This window comes from Bufo gargarizans, chromosome 7 (assembly GCF_014858855.1).
Source record: "Bufo gargarizans isolate SCDJY-AF-19 chromosome 7, ASM1485885v1, whole genome shotgun sequence".
Classification (NCBI taxonomy): domain Eukaryota; kingdom Metazoa; phylum Chordata; class Amphibia; order Anura; family Bufonidae; genus Bufo; species Bufo gargarizans.
In genome coordinates this window covers 96,533,114-96,558,113 of record NC_058086.1, presented here as the reverse complement: position 1 = coordinate 96,558,113, position 25,000 = coordinate 96,533,114, and the positions used below count along the sequence as shown (strand labels likewise).

Genomic DNA, 25,000 nt, shown 5'->3' with positions numbered 1-25,000 from the left:
AGCGTAATAATATTACAGGCTATAGCTACTAGAGAGAGATCGTTGATCCAGGGATTTATTCTGATTGCCTGATTGGAGCCGGGAAGGAATTTTTATTCCCCTAAAGTGAGGAAAATTGGCTTATAGCTCACAGGTTTTTTTTACCTTCCTCTGGATCAACTTGCAGGATGACAGGCCGAACTGGATGGACAAATGTCTTTTTTCGGCCTTATGTACTTATGTAATGTGTGAGGTTAAAATATATCCACAGTGTTCCCCATAACAGTGACCTCCACAGCACCTCTCCCCCCTAGTAGTGACCTCCACAGCAGCCCACCACCTTAAATTTGACCTGCACAGAAGCCCAGCTCGTTAACAGTGACCTGGGCAGTGCCCCATACTGTTAACTGAGACCTTCACAGCCCCTGCCCCATAACAGTTTTCTCCACAGCAGTCCATCCCCTTAACAGCAACCTGCCCCCTTAACAGTCACTTCAACAGAGGCCCAACGTCTTAAGAATAACACCCACAGCACATCGCCACCCTTAACAGTGACCTCCAAAGTATGCTGCCCTCTTAACAGTGACCTTCACAGTGCCCTTCCCCCTTTACACAGACCTTCACAGTGGCTGCCCCTTAAAAGTGACCTCCACAATGCCCCACTCCCTTAAAAGTAACCTACAGTGCCCCATCTCTTAACTGTGACCTCCATAGTGCCCGTCTCCTTAACATGGAAATCTATAGCAGCCCACCCCCTTGGCCTCTATACAGTGCCCAGTACAGCAGCCCACCCACTTAACATTGACCTCCACAGGGCCCTTCCCCTTTAAGAGTGACCTTCCCCCACTGCGCTGTGCCCCCTTAATATAAGACCTGCACAGCACCATCCCCTTAAAATGTGACATCCATATTCTGACCCACATAACTTTTTTATAGCTATATTTACTTAGCTGTGTAAATGCAAACTTTTTTTGCGGGACAATCTGTAGTTTTTATTGATACCATTTTGTGTGTGTCTTTTTTTTATCACATTCTATTACATCTTTGGGTAAGAGAAATTATTTGCATTTTAATAGTATGGGCGTTTCGGATTGAGTATGGCTCATGAGGTTTATATTTTTTGTAATTTATCTATTTAAAAAAATAAAATAAAAAATAATTTAAAGCTTGTATTTAAGACTACAATTTTATTTTTTTATTCTGAACAATCATGGATCTTTTAGATCCATTATATGTACAGAACTGCTCAAATCTTATGTTGGCCTTCTACCTGCAGGAAAAAATAAGAATTGCAGCTTTAATACCCTGGGTGGACCCAGTGCAATTAATTCAATTATCGGCATCCTTGTTGGCAGTAGAAGATGGCCGTAAGAAGCGCCACCTTCTGGATTTTTCACCCTTTAGATGCCGTGTTCTCAGTTGATCCCGCCATCTAAAAGGGTTTAATGACTGTGATCGTCATTATTGCCAGTCACGGTCATTAGCAGCGGGTCTCTGCTGTTTGAAACAGCAAAGACCTGCTAGCCATTAAGCTCGCAGCACGCGCAAGCAGTGCCATGTTTGCACTTCCCTCCAGCACCATACATGTACAGCGCTGGTAACGAAGGGGTTAATATATGCAAATGAGTCTCTAGGAGCGATGGGCTCAGTTCTCTCTGCAATGGCAATGTCCCTATTGAAATCTCATCCACTTGCCGAGAAGAAAACCCTGCAGAGTAAGGGTACTTTCACACTAGCGTTCGGTTGTCCGCTTGAAGGATCCGTTTGAAGGCTCTTCCAAGCGGCCACGAACGGATCCATACGGCCCCAATGCATTCTGAATGGATGCGGATCCGCTCAGAATGCATCAGTCTGGCAGCGTTTGGCCTCCGTTCCGCTCAGCAGGCGGACACCCGAACGCAGCTTGCAGCGTTTTGGTGTCCGCCTGGCCGTGCGGAGGCGTACGGATCCGTCCTGACTTACAATGCAAGTCAATGGGGACGGATCCGTCTGTCATGGCTCCGCTTTGACACGGATCCGTTCGAAACCGTTCATGTTTCTGCGCATGCCCAGTAACTTCCTGTCCCTCCCCCTCATCTGTCCCTCCCCTCATCGTCGGCCATTTTGGAGAACCGACTTGCTGAGACTGGTAAGTGTATGAAGTTTTGTCTGTTTGTCTATCTCTCTTTTTTTACTATCTATCCATCTATCTATCTATCTCTCTCTCTATTTCTAGGGTGGGGGGGCTGCTGGCACTTGGGAAGGGGTGTGTGTGTCTGGAACAATGGGAGCCGCTGGCACTGGTGGTGTGGGCTGCCTTTATGGGGGGGCTTCTGGCACCGGGGGGGAGGGCGCGTGTGGCTGGAACTGTGGTTGCTGCTGGCACTGCGGGGGTGTTTGTGGCTGGAACAGTGCGGTTTGCTGGCACTGCGGGGGTGTTTGTGGCTGGAACTGTGCGGTTTGCTGGCACTGCGGGGGTGTTTGTGGCTAGAACTTTGCTGCTGGCACTGCGGGGGTGTTTGTGGCTAGAACTTTGCTGCTGGCACTGCGGGGGTGTTTGTGGCTGGAACTGTGCGGTTTGCTGGCACTGCGGGTGTGTTTGTGGCTGGAACTGTGCGGTTTGCTGGCACTGCGGGGGTGTTTGTGGCTGGAACTGTGCGGTGCTTCTGGATGGAACTGCAGGGTTTTTTGTGGCTGGAACTGTGCGGTGCTTCTGGCAGTGCGGGGGTGTTTGTGGCTGGAACTGTGCGGTTTGCTGGCACTGCGGGGGTGTTTGTGGCTGGAACTGTGCGGTGCTTCTGGATGGAACTGCAGGGTTTTTTGTGGCTGGAACTGTGCGGTGCTTCTGGCAGTGCGGGGGTGTTTGTGGCTGGAACTGTGGGTGGGGGCTGCTGGCATTGGAGGGGGGCTCTGGGCACTGTGGGAGAGTTGTTTGGAACTGGGAGCCTGATGTCATTGTGGGGGGCTGCTGGCACTATGCAGGGCTGCTGTCTCTCGCGGTGTTTATGTAACTTGGGGGGATTATGGCTTCTGTCGGATTAATTTTTTTAATTATTTTATTATTAGGGTCGTACAAAAAAAGAAAAAAAGAGATCTGCGGTGGGGAAGCCAATATCGATATTTTAAAAAGTAAGTATTAAAAAAAACTAAAAAAATGTTGATATATGAGGAAATAGTGCTCTACAAGTTCCTTTAACGGTATCTGCATTTTGTCTGGTATTTTGTTGCGTACAGATGTCATCTAAGAAGACATCATCAATCGACTGGCGTAACCCACCCAGAAGGCGCCGCCATATCCAGTGGCCCGTAAGTATAAAATCAACACTTGGACTTTTTACTGTTTGATTTGTTGCATTAATCAGTATGTGCTCTTATTATAGATTTCTTCATCATCTTCAGAGGAGGGCTCTCCCGAAGTGGGCGGTGCTGCCGGGGCCAGCTCACCAGCATCCAGGGGAGGTGGACCAAGCCCGGACCGGGGCTGTCAAGAAGTAAGTATATATATATATATATAGATTTCTTAAAAATTGGTTTAAGTACGGTCTTCTAAATTTTTTTTATTTGTATTAGCAATCTGCACCTAGAGCCGCCAGCGAGGATCCCCCAGTCGCCTCCAGAGTCCGCGGGAATGAGCGTGGCGGTCGTAGACGTGTAAGTATTGAATTTAGTAGTTTATTTAGCATTTTGTATTAGGATTTACATTAAATTTTGTATTTCCTTTTTTTTCAGGGTTCCCTAGGCTCCACCAGGGAGGATGAGGAGTTCGGGTTTCCGAGCATCAATAACCTGCTCCTCATCCGACTGGTGGAGGCGCGTCCAGCGTTATGGGACCACGCCGACCGCCACCACGCCGATTATCGCCATACCCAGCGGCTCTGGAGGGACATCTCTGCAGAACTTTTAGAGACCTGGGGGGATCTAGATGCGGCGGCTCAGGAGAAATATGGTAAGTAAAACAATATGCATTTTAATAAATTAAAATATTATTGTTTTCCTTTCATCATGCTGATTTTAGTTTTTATTGTTTTTTTCCATAGTCAAACTGGTTATAACGCGTTGGCGATCTATCCGGGACCGCTTCAGGAGGGATTATAACAAGGAGGGTCAGGCCCCGAGTGGCTCCGGAGGAACCTCAGGGGCCACATACATCCATACGGCGGCCCTGGGGTTCCTACGAAAGGCCATGGCACCAAAAAGGTAAATATTTATAACAACTGTTTAAAAAATAAATTGTAAAGGGGCTGTCCGAGACAGGGTAGCGTTTGGCTCCCCTGTTTTAGACAGCCCCCCACAGTCAGATGGACAACTGTTCTCTCCGTCTGAGTGTAAGGGGCTGTCTGAGACAGGGTAGCGTTTGGCTCCCCTGTTTTAGACAGCCCCCCACAGTCAGATGGACAACTGTTCTCTCCGTCTGAGTGTAAGGGGCTGTCTGAGACAGGGTAGCGTTTGGCTCCCCTGTTTTAGACAGCCCCCCACAGTCAGATGGACCACTGTTCTCTCCGTCTGAGTGTAAGGGGCTGTCTGAGACAGGGTAGCGTTTGGCTCCCCTGTTTTGGACAGCCCCCCACAGTCAGATGGACAATTGTTCTCTCCGTCTGAGTGTAAGGGGCTGTCTGAGACAGTGGAGCGTTTGGCTCCCCTGTTTTGGACAGCCCCCTATGCTATACGGTAGACATAGCATAGAACATAGATGTTTTATTATTTAAAGAACAATTCCTAACTTTCCTTTTTTTTTTCCTACAGAAGTGCCAGCCTCACTCGGGAGCCTGACCAACCTCCTGAGGCGGAACCGGAACAGATCGCCAGCGCCAGCCCTCCTGTCCCTGATGCATCGGCTCAGGATAATCCGGGTCCCCTACCGGGTCCCTCCGCTCAACAGAGGCTCTTAGGTTTCCGTCAAAATTTAAGAGCCCTGGTGAGCGGGCAGAGATCTGGTAGGCCAAGTCGAGCCGATTATGCAAACCTTGTAGAGGTCGTTTCCGACGCTCTAGAAGGTTTTGCCCGACATCAAATGGAGTTTGGTGCTGACTTGATTCGCCGCTGGCAAGGGGCGGAGTCGGCGCATCAACGCAGCCCAAACTACCATTATGGGCTAAACATGATCGGTTTGATGGACTCAATGACGCCCGAGCAGTTGCATCAGTTTAAGATCATGGTAGAGAACGGGTCATGGGAAATCATGCACCGCCCCCAACCCCCACCCCCACCCCCATCCCACACCTACCCCCCATCCCACACCTACCCCCCATCCCACACCTACCCCCCATCCCACAGCAGTGGCCAGTACCGCCAACCTTTCCCTTCCCACCCCCCCGAGCATGTGTTTCCTTCTTCTTCTTTTTCTTCTCCTGCCCCTTTTCCTCCTACTTCTTTTCAAACTCCCTCCACCTCTACACATGCTCGGGTCCCCTCCTCCTCCTCAGACCCTTCCTTTCTCCACACCCCTCAATTACGCCCTGCATCCTTTCCTATGGCCCGTAGTTTATCCTCAGTGGCTCGCCAGGACAGGGGGGCTACCATTGCCAGCCCCAGCGCAAGTCCACGACAGTCCACCTCCCCTACCAGTTATGAACAGTTGTGAAAAAAATAAAAAAAGTTTATATTTTGTTTATTTATTTATTTATTGATTGACATAAAAAAAAATAAAAAAAATTATACTTTACTGCACTGTGTCTGTCTTTTTATTGTCCTGTACAGGGAACATTGGCACTCTAGCTGTGTTGAAATAAAAACTACCCTAGTCTCACTACTGTGCGTTTATTACAACACCCTTGGTAGTTTTTATATCAAAACAGCATTAGTGCCAATGTCGTAAGATCCATTAACACCTGCCCATCAATAATGAGCTAAATTTTGGCTCTTTATTGATCGTAGAACCTATGATTGGAACATGAACAAGCAAATGCTTGTTCATTGTTCAATCTTGTGCCCTTTCATATGAGCCCTTGTGGGAGTCACGGTCTGTCAGCATCATCAGGAATTCATTAATTGTGATTTTAACGTTTAATGATTTCCCGATGACGCTAAAATAACTAGTGTGATTACCACAAGGGACACGCAAGGGACATAGAGTTTTTAAAGGGGTATTCACATAGACAATGGGGGGATTTCACTTGAATATGCCCCCATTGTCTGATAGGTGTGGTAACATTGGTAGGACCCGCACCTATATCGAGAACGGAGCGGGGAGCACTGTTGCTGTAGGACACATTTCCCATGGTATGTCCACCACCAAGCGCTAATCCCCGCCTCTCCCATAGAACTGAATGGAGGGCGGCAGCACAGTGCAACCTCATCTACTTTCTTGGCTTCGTTCTCAATATATGTGAGGGTCCCAGCCGTGGGACCCGCACCTATAAGACAATGTAGGTATATCTTAAAGTGGTATGCCCCCATTGTATGAGATGAGAAAACCCCTTTAAGGCCTCTTGCACACGACTGTATGCCCCAAGAGACATACGGTCCGTGAGCAGGCCATATGTCCCGTAGTGGCATTGATCGTGCACACGAGAGTACACAGCATCATAGTGTACAATCATCCTGTGCTAGTTGAGCTGCCCGCGGGGATATAGTCTTGCACTAATAGATCATATGAGTGCAGGACAATAGCCCAGTTTGCGGCACAACATGGTCAGCATCATGATGCTCTGTAATACTCCTGTACGACGATCAGGGACATATGGCCCGCTAACGAACACTATACATCTTTATAAGTGCATGTAGTCGTGTACAAGAGTCCGAAAGGTGTGGTCCATTATCAAAGTCGGACCAGCTTTGGAACTTCAACAAGATAGCCATGGAGAAATATAGGAGCATTACAACCCTATAGATCTCAATACATGAAGATGGAACCTAGAGATGCTTTTCCTTTCAAAACGGATCCGCTAAACGGATGACAAAACGGAAACCAACGTGACAAACGGATCCGTAATACAGACGGATCCGTACAAACGGATCCGTCTGAATTGCTTCTGTTTGGCTCCGTTATTGACGGATCCGTTTGAAATGCCGTTCAAGCGGATCCGTGAAACGCTAGTGTGAAAGTAGCCTAAACTGAAATGCTAAAACAAAACAAAAAAATCTTTATTGGTGTCAGTAGTTAAAGGAAGGGGTAGGAAACTGTTCATCAGTACATATGCATGGGACAGTATATGAAGGCGGTGCATAAGGAACCAACATAAAACCCCACATTGACTTTCCCAGGTAAATATATCTATTTCCCTGATTCTGCAATATATAGAAACACCCCACATGTAGTGGTAAATTGCTGTAAGGACACAAGGCAGGGCGCAGAAGAAAAGGAGCGCCATGTGTTTGTTGGAAGGCAGATTTTGCTGGACAGGTTTTAAGACACCAATGTCCCATTTGAAGCCCCCCGATGCACCCCTACAGTAGAAAGTCCCAAAAAGTGACTACATTTTTTAAACTATGAGATAACGTGACAGTTTTATTGGTATTATTTTGGGGCACATATGATTTTTAATTGCTCTATATTACAGGCAAGGTAACAAAAAAAATGGCTGTTATGGCAGTTTTTTCACAATGTTCATCTAACAAGTTATATCATATGTAGGGATGAGCGAACTCGAACTGTATAGTTCGGGTTCGTACCGAATTTTGGGGTGTCCGTGACACGGACCCGAACCCGGACATTTTCGTAAAAGTCCGGGTTCGGGTTCGGTGTTCGTCGCTTTCTTGGCGCTTTTGTGACGCTTTCTTGGCGCTTTTTGAAAGGCTGCAAAGCAGCCAATCAACAAGCGTCATACTACTTGCCCCAAGAGGCCGTCACAGCCATGCCTACTATTGGCATGGCTGTGATTGGCCAGAGCACCATGTGACCCAGCCTCTATTTAAGCTGGAGTCACATAGCGCCGCCCGTCACTCTGCTCTGATTAGCGTAGGGAGAGGTTGCAGCTGCGACAGTAGGGCGAGATTAGGCAGATTAACTCCTCCAAAGGACTTGATTAACTGATCGATCTGCAGCTGTGGATCATTGAGCTGCTGATCCTCAATTGCTCACTGTTTTTAGGCTGCCCAGACCGTTTGTCAGTCACATTTTTATGGGGTGATCGGCGGCCATTTTGTGTCTTGTGCGGTGCTGCGACCAAGTGCATCCAAGCTGCGACCAAGTGCATTTAACCCTCAATGGTGTGGTTGTTTTTTGGCTAAAGCCTACATCAGGGTGAAGCTTTCACACCAAGTGCATTTAACCAGCAATAGTCTGTTTATTTTTTGGCCATATACTAAATCAGGGGCAAGCTGCGCCTGTCACCAAGTGCATTTAACCCTCAATGGTGTGGTTGATTTTTGGCTAAAGCCTACATCAGGGTGAAGCTGTCACACCAAGTGCATTTAACCAGCAATAGTCTGTTCATTTTTTGGCCATATACTAAATCAGGGGCAAGCTGCGCCTGTCACCAAGTGCATTTAACCCTCAATGGTGTGGTTGTTTTTTGGCTAAAGCCTACATCAGGGTGAAGCTGTCACACCAAGTGCATTTAACCAGCAATAGTCTGTTCATTTTTTGGCCATATACTACATCAGGGGCAAGCTGCGCCTGTCACCAAGTGCATTTAACCCTCAATGGTGTGGTTGTTTTTTGGCTAAAGCCTACATCAGGGTGAAGCTGTCACACCAAGTGCATTTAACCAGCAATAGTCTGTTTATTTTTTGGCCATATACTACATCAGGGGCAAGCTGCGCCCGTCACCAAGTGCATTTAACCCTCAGTAGTGTGGTTGGTCAAGCTGTGACACCAAGTGCATTTAACCAGCAATAGTCTGTTCATTTTTTGGCCATATACTACATCAGGGGCAAGCTGCGCCCGTCACCAAGTGCATTTAACCAGCAATAGTGTGGTTATTTTTTGGCCATATCCCAGTCTAATTCTGTCATTAAATCCATACCGGTCACCCAGCGCCTAAATACTAGGCCTCAAATTTATATCCCGCTAAATCTCTCGTTACCGCTGTCCTGTTGTGGCTGGGAAAGTTATTTAGTGTCCGTCAAAGCACATTTTTTGTTCTGGGTTGAAGTACAATTCCCAATTTAGCAATTTCATAATTTAGTGGTTCCTGCTATATCAGAGCTATTTGAAATCTATCCCTAAAAGGGTATATAATATTCAAGGTGCACATAGGGTCATTCAGAATAACTTCACACACACCCGCTACTGTGCATTTCCAAGTCTAATTCTGTCACTAAACCCATACCTGTCACCCAGCGCCTAAATACTAGGCCTCAAATTTATATCCCGCTAAATCTCTCGTTACCGCTGTCCTGTTGTGGCTGGGAAAGTTATTTAGTGTCCGTCAAAGCACATTTTTTGTTCTGGGTTGAAATACAATTCCCAATTTAGCAATTTCATAATTTAGTGGTTTCTGCTATATCAGAGCTATTTGAAATCTATCCCTAAAAGGGTAGATCATATTGAAGGTGCACATAGGGTCATTCAGAATAACTTCACACACACCCGCTACTGTGCATTTCCAAGTCTAATTCTGTCACTAAACCCATACCTGTCACCCAGCGCCTAAATACTAGGCCTCAAATTTATATCCCGCTAAATCTCTCGTTACCGCTGTCCTGTTGTGGCTGGGAAAGTTATTTAGTGTCCGTCAAAGCACATTTTTTGTTCTGGGTTGAAATACAATTCCCAATTTAGCAATTTCATAATTTAGTGGTTTCTGCTATATCAGAGCTATTTGAAATCTATCCCTAAAAGGGTATATAATATTCAAGGTGCACATAGGGTCATTCAGAATAACTTCACACACACCCGCTACTGTGCTATTCCAAGTCTAATTCTGTCACTAAATCCATACCTGTCACCCAGCGCCTAAATACTAGGCCTCAAATTTATATCCCGCTAAATCTCTCGTTACCGCTGTACTGTTGTTGCTGGGAAAGATATTTAGTGTCCGTCAAAGCACATTTTTTGTTCTGGGTTGAAATACAATTCCCAATTTAGCAATTTCATAATTTAGTGGTTTCTGCTATATCAGAGCTATTTGAAATCTATCCCTAAAAGGGTATATAATATTCAAGGTGCACATTGGGTCATTCAGAATAACTTCACACACACCCGCTACTGTGTATTTCCAAGTCTAATTCTGTCACTAAACCCATACCTGTCACCCAGCGCCTAAATACTAGGCCTCAAATTTATATCCTGCTAAATCTCTCGTTACCGCTGTCCTGTTGTGGCTGGGAAAGTTATTTAGTGTCCGTCAAAGCACATTTTTTGTTCTGGGTTGAAATACAATTCCCAATTTAGCAATTTCATAATTTAGTGGTTTCTGCTATATCAGAGCTATTTGAAATCTATCCCTAAAAGGGTAGATCATATTGAAGGTGCACATAGGGTCATTCAGAATAACTTCACACACACCCGCTACTGTGCTATTTCCAAGTCTAATTCTGTCACTAAACCCATACCTGTCACCCAGCGCCTAAATACTAGGCCTCAAATTTATATCCCGCTAAATCTCTCGTTACCGCTGTCCTGTTGTGGCTGGGAAAGTTATTTAGTGTCCGTCAAAGCACATTTTTTGTTCTGGGTTGAAATACAATTCCCAATTTAGCAATTTCATAATTTAGTGGTTTCTGCTATATCAGAGCTATTTGAAATCTATCCCTAAAAGGGTATATAATATTCAAGGTGCACATTGGGTCATTCAGAATAACTTCACACACACCCGCTACTGTGTATTTCCAAGTCTAATTCTGTCACTAAACCCATACCTGTCACCCAGCGCCTAAATACTAGGCCTCAAATTTATATCCTGCTAAATCTCTCGTTACCGCTGTCCTGTTGTGGCTGGGAAAGTTATTTAGTGTCCGTCAAAGCACATTTTTTGTTCTGGGTTGAAATACAATTCCCAATTTAGCAATTTCATAATTTAGTGGTTTCTGCTATATCAGAGCTATTTGAAATCTATCCCTAAAAGGGTATATAATATTGAAGGTGCACATAGGGTCATTCAGAATAACTTCACACACACCCGCTACTGTGTATTTCCAAGTCTAATTCTGTCACTAAACCCATACCTGTCACCCAGCGCCTAAATACTAGGCCTCAAATTTATATCCCGCTAAATCTCTCGTTACCGCTGTCCTGTTGTGGCTGGGAAAGTTATTTAGTGTCCGTCAAAGCACATTTTTTGTTCTGGGTTGAAATACAATTCCCAATTTAGCAATTTCATAATTTAGTGGTTTCTGCTATATCAGAGCTATTTGAAATCTATCCCTAAAAGGGTATATAATATTCAAGGTGCACATTGGGTCATTCAGAATAACTTCACACACACCCGCTACTGTGTATTTCCAAGTCTAATTCTGTCACTAAACCCATACCTGTCACCCAGCGCCTAAATACTAGGCCTCAAATTTATATCCTGCTAAATCTCTCGTTACCGCTGTCCTGTTGTGGCTGGGAAAGTTATTTAGTGTCCGTCAAAGCACATTTTTTGTTCTGGGTTGAAATACAATTCCCAATTTAGCAATTTCATAATTTAGTGGTTTCTGCTATATCAGAGCTATTTGAAATCTATCCCTAAAAGGGTATATAATATTCAAGGTGCACATTGGGTCATTCAGAATAACTTCACACACACCCGCTACTGTGTATTTCCAAGTCTAATTCTGTCACTAAACCCATACCTGTCACCCAGCGCCTAAATACTAGGCCTCAAATTTATATCCTGCTAAATCTCTCGTTACCGCTGTCCTGTTGTGGCTGGGAAAGTTATTTAGTGTCCGTCAAAGCACATTTTTTGTTCTGGGTTGAAATACAATTCCCAATTTAGCAATTTCATAATTTAGTGGTTTCTGCTATATCAGAGCTATTTGAAATCTATCCCTAAAAGGGTATATAATATTCAAGGTGCACATTGGGTCATTCAGAATAACTTCACACACACCCGCTACTGTGTATTTCCAAGTCTAATTCTGTCACTAAACCCATACCTGTCACCCAGCGCCTAAATACTAGGCCTCAAATTTATATCCTGCTAAATCTCTCGTTACCGCTGTCCTGTTGTGGCTGGGAAAGTTATTTAGTGTCCGTCAAAGCACATTTTTTGTTCTGGGTTGAAATACAATTCCCAATTTAGCAATTTCATAATTTAGTGGTTTCTGCTATATCAGAGCTATTTGAAATCTATCCCTAAAAGGGTATATAATATTCAAGGTGCACATAGGGTCATTCAGAATAACTTCACACACACCGCTACTGTGCATTTCCAAGTCTAATTCTGTCACTAAATCCATACCTGTCACCCAGCGCCTAAATACTAGGCCTCAAATTTATATCCCGCTAAATCTCTCGTTACCGCTGTCCTGTTGTAGCTGGGAAAGTTATTTAGTGTCCGTCAAAGCACATTTTTTGTTCTGGGTTGAAATACAATTCCCAATTTAGCAATTTCATAATTTAGTGGTTCCTGCTATATCAGAGCTATTTGAAATCTATCCCTAAAAGGGTATATAATATTCAAGGTGCACATAGGGTCATTCAGAATAACTTCACACACACGCTTCTGTGCATTTCCAAGTCTAATTCTGTCACTAAATCCATACCGGTCACCCAGCGCCTAAATACTAGGCCTCAAATTTATATCCCGCTGAATTTGAATACAATACATTGGGCCAAATAATATATTTGTTGTTGTGGTGAACCATAACAATGAGAAAAACATCTAGTAAGGGACGCGGACGTGGACATGGTCGTGGTGGTGTTAGTGGACCCTCTGGTGCTGGGAGAGGACGTGGCCGTTCTGCCACATCCACACGTCCTAGTGTACCAACTACCTCAGGTCCCAGTAGCCGCCAGAATTTACAGCGATATATGGTGGGGCCCAATGCCGTTCTAAGGATGGTAAGGCCTGAGCAGGTACAGGCATTAGTCAATTGGGTGGCCGACAGTGGATCCAGCACGTTCACATTATCTCCCACCCAGTCTTCTGCAGAAAGCGCACAGATGGCGCCTGAAAACCAACCCCATCAGTCTGTCACATCACCCCCATGCATACCAGGGAAACTGTCTCAGCCTCAAGTTATGCAGCAGTCTCTTATGCTGTTTGAAGACTCCGCTGGCAGGGTTTCCCAAGGGCATCCACCTAGCCCTTCCCCAGCGGTGAAAGACATAGAATGCACTGACGCACAACCACTTATGTTTCCTGATGATGAGGACATGGGAATACCACCTCAGCATGTCTCTGATGATGACGAAACACAGGTGCCAACTGCTGCGTCTTTCTGCAGTGTGCAGACTGAACAGGAGGTCAGGGATCAAGACTGGGTGGAAGACGATGCAGGGGACGATGAGGTCCTAGACCCCACATGGAATGAAGGTCGTGCCACTGACTTTCACAGTTCGGAGGAAGAGGCAGTGGTGAGACCGAGCCAACAGCGTAGCAAAAGAGGGAGCAGTGGGCAAAAGCAGAACACCCGCCGCCAAGAGACTCCGCCTGCTACTGACCGCCGCCATCTGGGACCGAGCACCCCAAAGGCAGCTTCAAGGAGTTCCCTGGCATGGCACTTCTTCAAACAATGTGCTGACGACAAGACCCGAGTGGTTTGCACGCTGTGCCATCAGAGCCTGAAGCGAGGCATTAACGTTCTGAACCTGAGCACAACCTGCATGACCAGGCACCTGCATGCAAAGCATGAACTGCAGTGGAGTAAACACCTTAAAACCAAGGAAGTCACTCAGGCTCCCCCTGCTACCTCTTCTGCTGCTGCCGCCTCGGCCTATTCTGCTGCTGCCGCCTCGGCCTCTTCCTCCGCCTCTGGAGGAACGTTGGCACCTGCCGCCCAGCAAACAGGGGATGTACCACCAACACCACCACCACCACCTCCGTCACCAAGCGTCTCAACCATGTCACACGCCAGCGTTCAGCTCTCCATCTCACAAACATTTGATAGAAAGCGTAAATTCCCACCTAGCCACCCTCGATCCCTGGCCCTGAATGCCAGCATTTCTAAACTACTGGCCTATGAAATGCTGTCATTTAGGCTGGTGGACACAGACAGCTTCAAACAGCTCATGTCGCTTGCTGTCCCACAGTATGTTGTTCCCAGCCGGCACTACTTCTCCAAGAGAGCCGTGCCTTCCCTGCACAACCAAGTATCCGATAAAATCAAGTGTGCACTGCGCAACGCCATCTGTAGCAAGGTCCACCTAACCACAGATACGTGGACCAGTAAGCACGGCCAGGGACGCTATATCTCCCTAACTGCACACTGGGTAAATGTAGTGGCAGCTGGGCCCCAGGCGGAGAGCTGTTTGGCGCACGTCCTTCCGCCGCCAAGGATCGCAGGGCAACATTCTTTGCCTCCTGTTGCCACCTCCTCCTTCTCGGCTTCCTCCTCCTCTTCTTCCACCTGCTCATCCAGTCAGCCACACACCTTCACCACCAACTTCAGCACAGCCCGGGGTAAACGTCAGCAGGCCATTCTGAAACTCATATGTTTGGGGGACAGGCCCCACACCGCACAGGAGTTGTGGCGGGGTATTGAACAACAGACCGACGAGTGGTTGCTGCCGGTGAGCCTCAAGCCCGGCCTGGTGGTGTGTGATAATGGGCGAAATCTCGTTGCAGCTCTGGGACTAGCCAATTTGACGCACATCCCTTGCTTGGCGCATGTGCTGAATTTGGTGGTGCAGAAGTTCATTCACAACTACCCCGACATGTCAGAGCTGCTGCATAAAGTGCGGGCCGTCTGTTCGCGCTTCCGGCGTTCACATCCTGCTGCTGCTCGCCTGTCTGCGCTACAGCGTAACTTCGGCCTTCCCGCTCACCGCCTCATATGCGACGTGCCCACCAGGTGGAACTCCACCTTGCACATGCTGGACAGACTGTGCGAGCAGCAGCAGGCCATAGTGGAGTTTCAGCTGCAGCACGCACGGGTCAGTCGCACTACAGAACAGCACCACTTCACCACCAATGACTGGGCCTCCATGCGAGACCTGTGTGCCCTGTTGCGCTGTTTCGAGTACTCCACCAACATGGCCAGTGGCGATGACACCGTTATCAGCGTTACAATACCACTTCTATGTCTCCTTGAGAAAACACTTAGGGCGATGATGGAAGAGGAGGTGGCCCAGGAGGAGGAGGAGGAGGAGGAGGAAGAGGGGTCATTTTTAGCACTTTCAGGCCAGTCTCTTCGAAGTGACTCAGAGGGAGGTTTTTTGCAACAGCAGAGGCCAGGTACAAATGTGGCCAGCCAGGGCCCACTACTGGAGGACGAGGAGGACGAGGATGAGGAGGAGGTGGAGGAGGATGAGGATGAAGCATGGTCACAGCGGGGTGGCACCCAACGCAGCTCGGGTCCATCACTGGTGCGTGGCTGGGGGGAAAGGCAGGACGATGACGATACGCCTCCCACAGAGGACAGCTTGTCCTTACCCCTGGGCAGCCTGGCACACATGAGCGACTACATGCTGCAGTGCCTGCGCAACGACAGCAGAGTTGCCCACATTTTAACCTGTGCGGACTACTGGGTTGCCACCCTGCTGGATCCACGCTACAAAGACAATGTGCCCACCTTACTTCCTGCACTGGAGCGTGATAGGAAGATGCGCGAGTACAAGCGCACGTTGGTAGACGCGCTACTGAGAGCATTCCCAAATGTCACAGGGGAACAAGTGGAAGCCCAAGGCCAAGGCAGAGGAGGAGCAAGAGGTCGCCAAGGCAGCTGTGTCACGGCCAGCTCCTCTGAGGGCAGGGTTAGCATGGCAGAGATGTGGAAAACTTTTGTCAACACGCCACAGCTAACTGCACCACCACCTGATACGCAACGTGTTAGCAGGAGGCAACATTTCACTAACATGGTGGAACAGTACGTGTGCACACCCCTCCACGTACTGACTGATGGTTCGGCCCCATTCAACTTCTGGGTCTCTAAATTGTCCACGTGGCCAGAGCTAGCCTTTTATGCCTTGGAGGTGCTGGCCTGCCCGGCAGCCAGCGTTTTGTCTGAACGTGTATTCAGCACGGCAGGGGGCGTCATTACAGACAAACGCAGCCGCCTGTCTACAGCCAATGTGGACAAGCTGACGTTCATAAAAATGAACCAGGCATGGATCCCACAGGACCTGTCCGTCCCTTGTCCAGATTAGACATTAACTACCTCCCCATAACCATATATTATTGGACTCCAGGGCACTTCCTCATTCAATCCTATTTTTATTTTCATTTTACCATTATATTGCAAGGCTACCCAAAGTTGAATGAACCTCTCCTCTGTCTGGGTGCCAGGGCCTAAATATATGCCAATGGACTGTTGCAGTGGTGGCTGACTGTGAAGCCTGATTCTCTGCTATGACATGCAGACTAATTCTCTGCTGACATGAAGCCAGATTGTCTGTTACGGGACCTCTCTCCTCTGCCTGGGTGCTGGGCCTAAATTTATGAAAATGGACTGTTGCAGTGGTGGGCTGACGTGAAGCCTCATTCTCTGCTATGACATGCAGACTGATTCTCTGCTGACATGAAGCCAGATTGTCTGTTACGGGACCTCTCTCCTCTGCCTGTGTGCTAGGCCTAAATATATGCCAATGGACTGTTGCAGTGGTGGCTGACGTGAAGCCTCATTCTCTGCTATGACATGCAGACTGATTCTCTGCTGACATGAAGCCAGATTGTCTGTTACGGGACCTCTCTCCTCTGCCTGTGTGCTAGGCCTAAATATATGCCAATGGATTGTTGCAGTGGTGGCTGACGTGAAGCCTGATTCTCTGCTATGACATGCAGACTGATTCTCTGGTGACATGAAGCCAGATTGTCTGTTACGGGACCTCTCTCCTCTGCCTGGGTGCTGGGCCTGAATTTATGACAATGGACTGTTGCAGTGGTGGCTGACGTGAAGCCTGATTCTCTGCTATGACATGCAGACTAATTCTCTGCTGACATGAAGCCAGATTGTCTGTTACGGGACCTCTCTCCTCTGCCTGGGTGCTGGGCCTAAATATCTGACAATGGACTGTTGCATTGGTGGCTGACGTGAAGCCTGATTCTCTGCTATGATATGAAGACTGATTCTCTGCTGACATGAAGCCAGATTGTCTGTTACGGGACCTCTCTCCTCTGCCTGTGTGCTAGGCCTAAATATATGCCAATGGATTGTTGCAGTGGTGGCTGACGTGAAGCCTGATTCTCTGCTATGACATGCAGACTGATTCTCTGGTGACATGAAGCCAGATCCTCTGTTACGGGACCTCTCTCCTCTGCCTGGGTGCTGGGCCTAAATTTATGAAAATGGACTGTTGCAGTGGTGGGTGACGTGAAGCCTGATTCTCTGCTATGACATGCAGACTGATTCTCTGCTGACATGAAGCCAGATCCTCTGTTACGGGACCTCTCTCCTCTGCCTGGGTGCTGGGCCTAAATTTATGAAAATGGACTCTTACAGTGGTGGGTGACGTGAAGCCTGATTCTCTGCTATGACATGAAGACTGATTCTCTGCTGACATGAAGCCAGATCCTCTGTTACGGGACCTCTCTCCTCTGCCTGGGTGCTGGGCCTAAATTTATGAAAATGGACTGTTGCAGTGGTGGGTGACGTGAAGCCTGATTCTCTGCTATGACATGCAGACTGATTCTCTGGTGACATGAAGCCAGATCCTCTGTTACGGGACCTCTCTCCTCTGCCTGGGTGCTGGGCCTAAATTTATGAAAATGGACTGTTGCAGTGGTGGGTGACGTGAAGCCTCATTCTCTGCTATGACATGCAGACTGATTCTCTGCTGACATGAAGCCAGATTGTCTGTTACGGGACCTCTCTCCTCTGCCTGGGTGCTGGGCCTGAATTTATGACAATGGACTGTTGCAGTGGTGGCTGACGTGAAGCCTGATTCTCTGCTATGACATGCAGACTAATTCTCTGCTGACATGAAGCCAGATTGTCTGTTACGGGACCTCTCTCCTCTGCCTGGGTGCTGGGCCTAAATTTATGAAAATGGACTCTTACAGTGGTGGGTGACGTGAAGCCTGATTCTCTGCTATGACATGAAGACTGATTCTCTGCTGACATGAAGCCAGATCCTCTGTTACGGGACCTCTCTCCTCTGCCTGGGTGCTGGGCCTAAATATCTGACAATGGACTGTTGCATTGGTGGCTGACGTGAAGCCTGATTCTCTGCTATGATATGAAGACTGATTCTCTGCTGACATGAAGCCAGATTGTCTGTTACGGGACCTCTCTCCTCTGCCTGTGTGCTAGGCCTAAATATATGCCAATGGATTGTTGCAGTGGTGGCTGACGTGAAGCCTGATTCTCTGCTATGACATGCAGACTGATTCTCTGGTGACATGAAGCCAGATCCTCTGTTACGGGACCTCTCTCCTCTGCCTGGGTGCTGGGCCTAAATTTATGAAAATGGACTGTTGCAGTGGTGGGTGACGTGAAGCCTGATTCTCTGCTATGACATGCAGACTGATTCTCTGGTGACATGAAGCCAGATCCTCTGTTACGGGACCTCTCTCCTCTGCCTGGGTGCTGGGCCTAAATTTATGAAAATGGACTGTTGCAGTGGTGGGTGACGTGAAGCCTCATTCTCTGCTATGACATGCAGACTGATTCTCTGCTGACATGAAGCCAGATTGTCTGTTACGGGACCTCTCTCCTCTGCCTGGGTGCTGGGCCTGAATTTATGACAATGGACTGTTGCAGTGGTGGCTGACGTGAAGCCTGATTCTCTGCTATGACATGCAGACTAATTCTCTGCTGACATGAAGCCAGATTGTCTGTTACGGGACCTCTCTCCTCTGCCTGGGTGCTGGGCCTAAATTTATGACAATGGACTGTTGCAGTGGTGGCTGACGTGAAGCCTGATTCTCTGCTATGACATGCAGACTGATTCTCTGCTGACATGAAGCCAGATCCTCTGTTACGGGACCTCTCTCCTCTGCCTGGGTGCTGGGCCTAAATATCTGACAATGGACTGTTGCATTGGTGGCTGACGTGAAGCCTGATTCTGCTATGAAGACTGATTCTCTGCTGACATGAAGCCAGATTGTCTGTTACGGGACCTCTCTCCTCTGCCTGGGTGCTGGGCCTAAATTTATGAAAATGGACTCTTACAGTGGTGGGTGACGTGAAGCCTGATTCTCTGCTATGACATGAAGACTGATTCTCTGCTGACATGAAGCCAGATTGTCTGTTACGGGACCTCTCTCCTCTGCCTGGGTGCCGGGGCCTAAATATCTGAGAATGGACTGTTCCAGTGGTGGGTGACGGGAAGCCAGATTCTCTGCTATGGAACCTCTCTCCAATTGATTTTGGTTAATTTTTATTTATTTAATTTTTATTTTAATTCATTTCCCTATCCACATTTGTTTGCAGGGGATTTACCTACATGTTGCTGCCTTTTGCAGCCCTCTAGCCCTTTCCTGGGCTGTTTTACAGCCGTTTTAGTGCCGAAAAGTTCGGGTCCCCATTGACTTCAATGGGGTTCGGGTTCGGGACGAAGTTCGGATCGGGTTCGGATCCCGAACCCGAACATTTCCGGGATGTTCGGCCGAACTTCTCGAACCCGAACATCCAGGTGTTCGCTCAACTCTAATCATATGCCATTTTTATAGACCAAATTGTTATGGACGCGACAATAACAAATATGTATACTTTTCAGTTTTACATAATAAGCTTTTTTTATTGATTTTGTGTCTCCATTTTCTTAACGCCATTTTTTAAAAATTTTCTGCCGATCGTCTTCTGCAGTGACTCGTTTTTTTTGCAGGAACAGTTGATGTTTTTATTGGTACCATTTCTGATTACATATGATTTTTTGATCATTCATTATTACACTTTATGGGGCAAGGTGACCCAAATTTATTTGTATTTTTTTGCCACAGTTTTTATTAAATTTTTTATGGTGATCACCTTAGTGGTTAGGTCATGTGATATTTTATAGAGCTAGTTGTTATAGACGCGGTGATACCCAATAGGTGTGTTTTTCCTTTTCCTATTTTGTTATTATAAAATCAGGGGAAAAAACAGGGGCTTTTTTGTTTTTTTACTTGAAACTTTTTTTTTATTAATAACAATTGTGTTTACTTTTTTTTAACTTTATTTCTGTCCCACTATGGGACTTCAATTTTTAGGGGTTTGATCCCCACTGCAATGCATTACAAGACATCTGACCATGGAATAGAAACGGTTATTCCATCGGCATCGGCTTCTACAGCGATGCCAGCGGATACAGCAAGCGCCCAGCTATTAGTGACTGCTGGGCCCCGAGCTATGATGTACTATTACGTCATATGTCAGGAACGGGTTAACTACTAATACCAATAAAGATTTTCTGGTTTGTTTTTGGGTTTCCCCGGGCAGTTAAGTTTTTGTACAATTGAAATGCATATTTCACAATCTTATTATGCACTGCAGGTTTAAATCTGCAGCACATCAATTTATTCTGCTGGTTTTAACAGCTCCTTTCAACCTTTGCAATGCAAAAGTTGAAAGTAGCAGAAGCTGTACTGTGATTCCAGCTGCTGCATAATTCAGCCTATTTTGAGTACCATTTGTGTTAGCATCTATTGAACAAATGTGCTGTAGAATTTCTGCTGTGGAAAATTCACAATGAACTAGCTATATGTGGATGTAGCCAAAAGGTTGAAAGCCGCAGTCAAAACCAAGAACATAAATTGATATGCTATGGATTTAAAACCTACAGCACAGGTTAGTTTTCACGCTGGGGGTTTTCTATGCAACATTTGGATGACACGTTCACAATCTAATCCATTTCATTGCTATAAAAATGCAGATACTTTGGCAATTGGCATCTTTTTGAGACTGGTAACAAGATCTTGAAAACTTCTCAATTTTAAAGCCTGAAGTGAGGAACAACTTCAATTATATTGAACCAAGAGCCCATATGGGATTGGAGGCGGGTTCAAATATGATCTTTAAGCTATTAGACAAGGGCAGTAATATCATTGTTAGGAATCATTCTAAATACTTGAAAATGTGTCACTCCTTCTTAGACAACAAAGAATGTTATGGTATTCTGTCCTCAGATCCAACCGAAGAGTTTGGGGTTTCCCTAGAATTTATCATTATTGGTGCACTAGAAAAGGGTCTGATTTCTGGGGAGAAATTTAAATTTATGATTCCAACTACCCACAGATACCTACTTTTTATACATTACGAAAAGTGTCGACCAATCATTTCAGGTGTGGACTCTATCACTAAAAATGCAAATGTACAGTGCCTTGCAAAAATATTCACCCCCCCTTGAAATTTTTTGTATTTTGGTGCCTCACAACCTGGAATTAATATGGATTGCTTGACGATTTGCATCATTTAATTTATAGAACATGCCCACAACTTTGAAGAGGTTTGGTTTCTTTATTGTGAAGCAAACAACAAATAGGATAAAATAACAGACAAAGTCAATGTGCCTAACTATTCACAATACTTTGTAGAGCCACCTTTTGCAGCAATCACAGCTATAAGTCGCTTTGGATAAGTCTCTATGAGCTTGCCACATCTTACCACTGGGATTGTTGCCCATTCCTCCTTGCAAAACTGCTCCAGCTCCTTCAAGTTGGATGGTTTGCACTTGTGAACAGCAATCTAAGTCTGACCACAGATTTTCTATTGGATTGAGATCTTGGTTTTGACTAGGCCATTCCCCTTAAACCACTCAAGTGTTGCTTTAGCAATGTCTTTGGGGTCACTGTCCTGCTGGAAGGTGAACCTCTATCCTAGCCTCAGCTCACGCACAGAGTGGTACAGGTTTTGCTCAAGAACATCCCTGTATTTAGCACCATCCATCTTTCCCTCAACTCTGATCAATTTCCCAGTCCTGGCTGATGAAAAACATCCCCACAGTATGGTGCTGCCACCACCATGTTTCACTGTGAGGATGGTGTTCTTTGGGTTATGTGATGTGTTGGGTTTGCACCAGACATAGTGTTTTTTTTGATGGCCGAAAAGTTAAATTTTAGTCTCATCAGACCAGAGCACCTTCCTCCATACATTTTGGGAGTCTCCCACATGCCTCACAATGTGCAGTTTTGTTTTTAGCTGAAAGTAATGGCTTTCTTCTGCCCATTCAGACATAAAGCCCAACTCTATGGAGCATGCAGATTATTGTCGTCCTAGGTACAGATACTCCAGTCTCAGCTGTAGAACTCAGAAGCTCCTCCAGGGTTACCTTAGGTCTCTGTGCTGCCTCTCTGATTTAGTAAGGATGAATCAGTGATAGGTGGGGAACAAGGGGTAGTCACCTACCCCCAGTGTCACACCAGTCACAAAAAAAAAAAAAAAGGATGCGGTTGAGCGCCAAATTCCCAAATGACAAGGTGTAGGTGGGTGGTGGTACAGGTAGTCCTTATTAGTATCGAAAAAATCACCCAAGTTGAGGTGCTGTGGGCTGATAGGTAGCGCACAGTGGTGGGTAGGTGAATGGTACAGGAATAAGAATAATCTTTTTTATTTTTTTTATTTATAAAAAACAGAGAAAACAGCCTTTTAGTATAATGAAAGAAATCCTCAATGGTGAGGATAGAGGATAGTGCTAAGTGTGGGGCTAAGTGTCTGTGACAATAAAAGATTGTAAGAAGCTATCTTTATGCTTGTTTCTCAGTCGCCTGCCGTGCGACCGGTAGTGGAGTCAGTGGAACGCAACACGCAACACTCTCACAAACAATAAAAATATCGTCATTAAAAGTGCCGACAAAGGAGGGGGAATCGTTATCATGGACTCATCCTACTACTTAGCAGAATCACTACGAATCCTCGCAGACAAGGAATATTACCAAATTTTATCATCTGACCCTACCAATAACTATTAAAAAAAACTGACATCTCTAGTGGATGATGGATTTCGGTCAGGTATCATTAGCAAAAAAGAAAGAACCTTCCTCAAAACGCCACACCCATCCACAGCACGTTTTTATTTTTTACCCAAAATACATGTCACTAACGAACCCCCCAGGAAGACCGATTATCTCTGGTATCGCATCACTTACCTCTAATCTGTCCGACTATGTGGACAGTATCCTACAGAAATACGTCCTGCTATTACCCTCATATCTACGTGACACTTCCCATCTTATTAGTACCTTAGAGACTTTTGAATGGAGAGACACCTACCATTGGGTGACACTAGATGTCACCTCCCTCTACAGCAATATCACCCACTCTCTCGGCATCCTTGCTGTAGACAAAACCCTCTGTCAAGACCACCAACTACCCTACACACAACGAACCTTCTTCATAGACTCCATCAACTTCATCCTCCACCATAACTATTTTATATTCCAGGACACCATATATCAACAATGCAAAGGAACGGCCATGGGGACCAAGTTTGCCCCAGCCTTTGCCAATCTGTCCATGGGGGTATTCGAAGAACTACATGGCCTCATCACCCATCCCAACATAAAATTCTACAAGAGGTACATAGACAACATAATCTTAATCTGGGAAGGGAACCCTGATGTTCTAACAGATCATATCAACCACATCAATACCAATGGTGGTAATATCAGGTTTACACGAGACACACCCTACAGAAGTAACTTTTTTAGATCTAGACCTTTCAATCACAAATAACAAAATATCAACTAGAACACACTTCAAGAAAGTAGACACGAACAGTTATTTAGACTTTAAGAGCTGCCATCACAAGAAATGGCTAAACAATATACCATATAGCCAGATGCGCAGAATTCGCAGGAACTGCTCCAATGAGACGGTCTGTAGGGAACAACTAGCCATCTTGAAGAAACGTTTCTATGACAAAGGGTACCCAAGTAAACTTGTAAAAGATTCTGAAAAGAGAGCTCTAGGACCATCCGAAAAAGATAGTCTCAGTGGCAAAAATAAGAACAATCAAAATAAAACTCTAGTTACAGATAATATCCAATCTTCATTTCATCACACGTTACAACTCCAGACATGTGGATATTAGAAAATTAATGAATAAACATTGGAACATTTTACTAAAAGACCCCATCATAGGCAAGACTATTCCAAAAACGTCTAATTTAATTTTCAAACGTGCCCAGACTTTGAAAAATATTTTGGCCCCCTCATTACCCAAACTTGAGACTAACCCAGGAGGTTCCAAATCTGGTCCAAACAAGAGCCTACGGAAAACAGGTTCACACAAATGCGGAATAAAAAGATGCATGTGCTGTGACATTATAAATTGCTGCGGCAAACGGGTTATTTTACCTCACCCTATGAAACCAATCAACATACACCACCCAATGAATTGCAGCACTACAAATGTGGTCTACCTACTACAATGCCCCTGCAACCTCTTGTATATCGGCCGCACTACCCAATCCCTGAAAGAACGTATGAATGAGCATCGTTCGAATATAAGACGCAAAGTTTGCACACACAGCGTATCCCGACACTATGCTTCCCACCACGAAGGTGACCCCACATCTCTGTCAGTCACGCCACTAGAATGGGTTCCGCAATCATTCCAAACACTATGCAGAAAAGAAATGTTCTGGATATTTAAGTTAAACACCCTCATCCCTTTCGGCCTCAACGAATCCCTTGAATATACCAACTACTAAACCACCAGTCCCCCACTTAGGTCATGATTCATTTACATTCAACACACCCACCACATGCCATCTTCATGAAATGTTTAGAGGAATTCTTTGGAGTAAACCTTTTAAGGAAAAGAGGAAAATAGACACGTGTAACATAGTAACATAGTACATAAGGCCGAAAAAAGACATTTGTCCATCCAGTTCGACCTGTCATCCTGCAAGTTGATCCAGAGGAAGGCAAAAAACCCCTGTGAGGTAGAAGCCAATTTTCCCCACTTTAGGGGAATAAAAATTCCTTCCCGACTCCAATCAGGCAATCAGAATAAATCCCTGGATCAACGATATCTCTCTAGTAGCTATAGCCTGTAATATTATTACGCTCCAGAAATACATCCAGGCCCCTCTTGAATTCCTTTATTGTACTCACCATCACCACCTCCTCAGGCAGAGAGTTCCATAGTCTCACTGCTCTTACCGTAAAGAATCCTCTTCTATGTTTGTGTACAAACCTTCTTTCCTCC

General features: G+C 46.0%; 1 protein-coding gene and 1 long non-coding RNA gene across 5 annotated transcripts in view; one reads left to right on the top strand and one right to left on the bottom strand.

Moving 5' to 3' along the window:
- C7H1orf112 (chromosome 7 C1orf112 homolog) overlaps positions 1-25,000 on the bottom strand; it is a 674,745-nt gene that overhangs the window by 348,009 nt on the left and 301,736 nt on the right. The gene's annotated exons all lie outside the window — the stretch shown is intronic.
- LOC122943975 lies at positions 3,271-3,863 on the top strand. The gene is made up of 3 exons (XR_006390916.1): positions 3,271-3,449; positions 3,529-3,609; positions 3,688-3,863. It is a non-coding gene; the product is annotated as an uncharacterized LOC122943975 (long non-coding RNA).